The sequence below is a fragment of the Frankliniella occidentalis genome, unplaced genomic scaffold, assembly GCF_000697945.3.
Source record: "Frankliniella occidentalis isolate FOCC.00 unplaced genomic scaffold, Focc_3.1 Scaffold16, whole genome shotgun sequence".
NCBI classification, from domain to species: Eukaryota; Metazoa; Arthropoda; class Insecta; order Thysanoptera; family Thripidae; genus Frankliniella; species Frankliniella occidentalis.
Window position 1 is genome coordinate 2,141,544 of NW_026267146.1, and position 5,814 is coordinate 2,147,357.

The following is a 5,814-nucleotide window of genomic DNA, read 5'->3' on the forward strand; positions in this document are numbered from 1 at the left end:
AGCGCCGTGGGGGTAGGCAGTCCCGTGGCGCAGGGGTGTCCCGCGGGCTTGCCTGCTCACCAGGGGCGCTGTCCCGGCTGGCCGGTGGTTGCGGTGCGGCGACAGGTAAGCACCAGCACAAAGTACCCCTTGTTACGGGCGGAAGACTTTAAACCTTTTTTGCGACCGTCACAGGGCACAGGACGCGAGCGCGAGGTGCGGGGCGGTAGTGTGTACCGGTGGAGGAGGGGCGGGGCGGGCCTCTATATGGCTCTCCGTCCGCCCCCTCCCCTCCCCACCTTACCCCCTCCGACCACACTCCGTCCAGTGCGACGCGACGTGCTCGGAATGGCCAGACCAGCCAGCCGAGTCCAAGCCGATACAACTTTGGAGACATGTCCTCCCCCGTCGGCTAAAAGCAGTCGGTACGGTATGGGCAAGAAGGCAGGCGACGCGCACCGCAGGCGTAGGCCAGGGGGGACAGCGACGAAGGTGTATGGACAGGAAAGACTTGGTACCTCATTCATGGCGACGCTATTGAACATTTTAATTATTAATCCCTTTGAACACGTGGGAGCGTGGCCCCACATGACTGCGGTGGTCAGCCGTGGGGCACACCTGACTCTGACTGATTGGTACAACCCAACCCACAGTCCTTTCTACACTCTCGGCACTATGAGGCACTCTCGCTGATACTCACCATTCGCCTCCCCGTCGTCCTGGCGCGGTGTTGGGCAGTGCGACATGGTGGTGGCGCGGGTCGGGCCGTTGGCGCGGCGCAGCAGTCCAGCCTGAAACAAACAAAGAGGACCCGGCGTTATCTCTCTGCACTGCACAGGACGAAGAGGCGTTGCGGCGGGGACCGCGCGAGCAGCAGGAGGTGGTGGCGGCGTGGGAGGAGGCCGAGGAGGCTAAGGTGGAGGCCGTGGTGGAGGCCGTGGTGGAGGCCGTGGTGGAGGCCGTCGTAAAGGCCGTGGCGGAGTCCGTGGTCGAGGCCGTGGTGAAGGGCGTAGTCGAGGCTAAGGTGAAGCCGTGGAGGAGGCCGTGGAGGATGTGGGGTGGCTTCCGTGGTGGGGACCACGTAGGAGGACGTGGTTGAGGACGTAATTGAGGTCGTGGAGGAGGCCGTGGTGGAGGCCACGGAGGGGGCCATGGAGGAGGACGTAGTTACGGTCGGGTAAGAGGTCGTGGAAGAGGACGTAGTTGAGGTCGTGGAGGAGGACGTAGTTCAGGTCGTGGAGGAGGACGTGGTGGAGGCCGTGGTGCAGCGCGGAATCGATTTATACCCCGCGCGCCTCAATGGCACCTTGCACGCAACGCGCCACCGGTACAAGTTAGCCCCCCACACCCCGGCCAGGTGCGGCCCGGGGCCCGTCGGCCCGGTGCGGCCCCCAGGTGCGCCACTACGCTATCCGGATCCTTCATACGGCAGACCGATACCATTCCATGCTCGGCTGGGCGGGGCGGGGCGGCGGCGGCAGGAAGAGAGTGTGGGAGGGCGCACAGCCGCACGGGCGCACACAACCGGGCCCAACCTGTGCATACACTGCCCCATAAAGGAATAAATGTTGTTGCCTTCAGAGAGCTTTCCCTGCGCGCAAACGAAAACATTCCACACGCCCCAGTGGTGCGGTGAGGGGTCGCACCTATCCGGGGTGACCACTCGCCCAGAATAACAGCTTTCGCACCAACAACCCCAGCAGCCGTGGTCCGCACCAGCGCCACGCCAACGCCCTGCAGCCCGGTCCGACGGTCCGACTCGCGGACTCGTCTCGGCGGCTAAGCACCCTCTCCGAACTCAGCGAGCCGACCAAACGACCTGCTTGTCGGAGCTGGAGGGCGGGGGGTAGGGGGTGTAAGTGTAAGGGCAGAGGCGCACTGGTGGACCAGGGCGACGGCGAGCCGCCTCCCAACGGCCCGTGAAATGGACAACTCTACCGCCCAAGTTAAATGTCGTCAAAGTTCGATCCCCTACCCCCTCCTCCAGGCGAGAGTGACGCGGGGCGGGGCGTCGTGTGGCGAGCCCCGGCCGCGCCTCCCACGGGTACAACAACACTGCGGCACTGTGAGCGCTGAGCGCCCGCCGCGCCGCCCCGCCGTGCCCAGGCCCTGCCCGCCACATGGGCCGGGAGCCCGGGAGGCTCGCCGGGATGAGGCCCCCTCTGAGAGGCGCGGGAGGCACGCACAACATCACGACGCGCCGCGCCTATCTCTCTCTCACGGCCGCCCCCGACACATCCGGAAAGAGAGAGGCTCCTCCTCCTCATCTCACCCTGCTGCTGCGACCACCGGAACCGCAGCTGCTGGAAGCGTCGCGGAGATCAGCGGGAGCACGACAAACAGGCCGTACACTCCTCCTCGGCCGCGCCCGCGGAGGCCATCCTAGACGAGCGGCGCGGCCGACACGGGGGGCTGCGCCCAGGGCTGCGCTCTGCTGCGCAGGCCGCTTGTCACGCTCCCGAGCGCACCGCGGCCGCGCGGGCGCCACGTGTGTCACCCTCGTCACGTCGCGTGTCGTTTAGGACGACAAGCAGGTGCGTTGCGCGAGTGTCCCGGGAGGACGTCATGGCGGAGGCCGTGGAGGAGGCCGTGGAGGAGGCCGTGGAGGAGGCCGTGGAGGAGGGCCGTGGAGGAGGCCGTGGAGGAGGCCATGGTGGAGGCTGTGGGAAACCGTGGAGGAGGACGGCAGGGGGCGGAGGGCGCGGCGGGTACCCGCGTATAACAGCGAGCGACTCGTCTGCTGATGTTAACTTTGAAACCAAGCTTTTCTTTTGTATTCGAGACGCACGGCAGCAAGGAAAACTCGGCTAAAATGAAGGAAAATAGGCGTCTAAGAATAGGGCAAAAGTAAAATGCTGCGGGGGGGGCAAATCATCTCCCCCTCCTTGTGTTGGAGGGGGAGGGGCCACTTTAAGGGGGGCGAGGTGCGGTCAGAGGCCGGGCCGGGTGTGGCGGGAGGGGCGATAGGCGGACACGGCCGGACAGCCAGGCGGATAAATATAGAGGGTGTGCGGCCCGGCCCGGCAAGGCTCTGACAAGGCGGCGTGGCGGGAGTTTTTGCCGGTGCCGGTGGTGGGTGCACTACATGGGCAGCGTGGACACCAAACGCACCCATGGCAACCTCGCTCAACGAGATCGAGTTTCTGTATACCCGTACCCATAGAGCACCTGGACCGTGCTGCTTGCTGGACTCCTATGGAGCCTGCGCGCGGAGCCAGGCCCAGCCTAGCGACACGAGATACGGGCGTCGGCGCCGGCGGCGGCAGGGAGCGGAGCACAGCACCACACACACACAGACAAAGCCTGCAGTGCGTGACGACTGTCACACCCGCGTGGCTTTCCTAACACCGCTTATAACCGCCTCGAATTTCACTCCAAGAGCCCGAGAAAAATCTGCACGTCTGCGCTGCTTTTTCCTTGGAGCGAAGAGTCCAAACCGTCCAAAGCCGCCTCGCAACCCCAGCTCAGTTCGGTTGACAGTAAGGCCGGCCCACGGCCCTCGCACTCAACGGCGCTTCGTCCAGGACACGACCTTACTTGTCGGAGCCGGCGAGGGAAGCGGGGGCAAGAGGGGGCTGCCGTCATTGCCATCATCGTTATTTCTTCTGACGATGAAGACGTTTCTTCATTCCTTTTACGTCCAGTCGCAGTCGCAGCAGCAGTCGGTTCGAGCGAGCGCGCGGCGGGCGCCCGTCAGGCTTGGAGGTCCACGCGCCGCCGTGGCCTGGCCGTCCAGACTGGAATGCTGGTAGGTGTCTCGTTATCTCGCGCCGGTATGGGCCCGGGTGGCCCGGCTCAAGGTCGCGGGGCGGGGCGGGGCGGGGCCGTGAGGTAATCCACCGGCCCCCCACCGGGCCCTGCCGGCCCCACGCACCGCCCCGCCCCCGCCCCGTCCCCGGCCCGAGGCGAGGTGTGTCACAATGGCCGGATGGAATAGGGCGTAAGGGAAAGGGAGAGGGTGAGGAGGGGGGAAAAGGTAAAAGGTAGGGGCGCGGGGCAGGGGAGGGAAGGGTAAGCCCGGGGCGCGTGCTGGCGACAGGCGAGCGGGGCCTTGGATTTCATTTCCACCAGATATGACGGCTCCCGCCCCGCCCACCCCTCCCGCCGACGGTCTGACTGACAGCGCGAGCACGGCCGCGGCCTCCCCGCGGCCTCCCCTGCTGCTGACTGCCCGGCGCGCGCTTCGATCTCGCGAGGGTTTGCGTCGCGGGCGACACGGCCTCGCCCACATGGCGACTGCCTCAGGAGAGCGTCCCATCTCGTCTTCCCCCTGTCTCCAGAGCCGCGCAAGTGCGACAAGTGCGTAGGTACGAAGGCGATCAGTCGGGTTGAGCGGACGCCAAGCAGGTGAAGGAGCGCCGCGCATCGAACACCTGCAGGCGCGGTGCTCCGGGTAACGAGGTGGGGGACATGGCGCAAAAAGCGAGACACAAGTTGGGAGAGCGGAGTTTGCTGGAGTCGCAGAGTCCCTGGTTGTTATCTCGGCCGAGTGAGTGAGTGAGTGAGGGGGCCCTTCTCTTCCCCTGCTCCCGAGGACTGGCCATAAGCTAGAGGACTGCGAGAGCGCACTACAGCACACACGGCGTAGCCGGGCCGAGGCTTGTGAGTGTATTGCGGGGGTAAGGAAGTGGGGGGAGGAGGAGAAGAAAGAAACAACGCCACTCGAGACACGAAACGAGCAGCTTCCTCCAGGCAGGAGGGCTCCGCTGCTGGGCTCCGCGCTGGCTGGCGGTCCCCCGCGCCACGCCCTGCTGCTGGGGCTGGGTTGTCACTGACCCCTCCCCCCCCTCCCCTCTACGCCCCGCCACCGCGGCGCCGCGCTCCAATTGTCTCGGTGCAGCAGTATTCGTTGTACAGCCCGGGGCCCCGCGGCCAGGCCCCCCGGCTCGGGCCCCGGACCAGAGTGCTATGAGCGGGGCCCGGCCGGCGGCGCTGGACGCTCCGTGGGAGCGGCCTCATGTAACGCGACAAACCTCTTGGACGCTGCTGGCTGGGAGGATGAAATCGCAGAGGACGCCCACCACAGCCCAAGGCCGGGTGAAAGTGGGCGAATTATAAGGGGCGAACAGAACTGATGCTGATGAGTTGTGTGAGGGCGACAAGTATTATTTCCGAGGGGGTCACCACCTCTGTTCTCCATCCTCTGTACAATTTCACCTCACGGGTTACGAAAGGGGTACAGGCGTAATCCGTATAATCTGCGACGATTATTTTTCCGAAATGGCAAGAAGTTGCACAAAATAATCTTTGCAACCCTTTGTAATCCCGGTGATGCTCATCCAGTAATCACCTACGTCTAGATACGTTGGTGGCCCCCTCGATAAATTTCTCTCCCGCTCTGCGCCCTACGCCGGAGCAACGGACGCACAGGGGGGGATGCGGCGACCGGGGTCGTCGGCGGTGAGGGACGGGTTGCCGAACCCGCGAGGCCAGTTACGGCCAGAGGGCCGCCCCCACCACGCTCGCCACCCGCGAGCCACGGGCCACGGGCCACGGGCCACCGAGCGAAAACAGAAAATTTGTCGTTTTCGCGGCGGCCAAGCTATAGGGCAGACGAAGCCGAACGCTTACAAACGCGGACAAAGCGCTGGGGGTCGGCCAGGCGTGAGTGAGGACGCTGAACCTAAACATAACCGCCAGCCCGGCCAGCCTGCCTGCGCCGCGCCCGCGCAGCCCGCGGCCGCGAGCCTCGTGGCCGCTCGTGCCGAAACGCGTTTACGGCGCCGCGAAGCCGGCCGCGCGGGGCAGGGCGGGGCAGGGCAGGGCCCTCGGGAGGGAACTGACTGGACAAGGCGCGGTGTGTAAGCTTCCCGAAAACAACCGCGGAGAAAAGGG

The 5,814-nt window shown here is 65.5% G+C and overlaps 1 protein-coding gene across 4 annotated transcripts in view; it reads right to left on the bottom strand.

Moving 5' to 3' along the window:
- Positions 1-5,814, bottom strand: part of LOC113208516 (uncharacterized) — a 32,280-nt gene that overhangs the window by 14,088 nt on the left and 12,378 nt on the right. For all 4 annotated transcript variants that reach the window (XM_026425555.2, XM_026425536.2, XM_026425547.2 and 1 more), the window contains exon 3: positions 680-770. The gene's annotated coding sequence lies outside the window, so the exon portion shown is untranslated. The remainder of the gene's footprint in view (positions 1-679; positions 771-5,814) is intronic.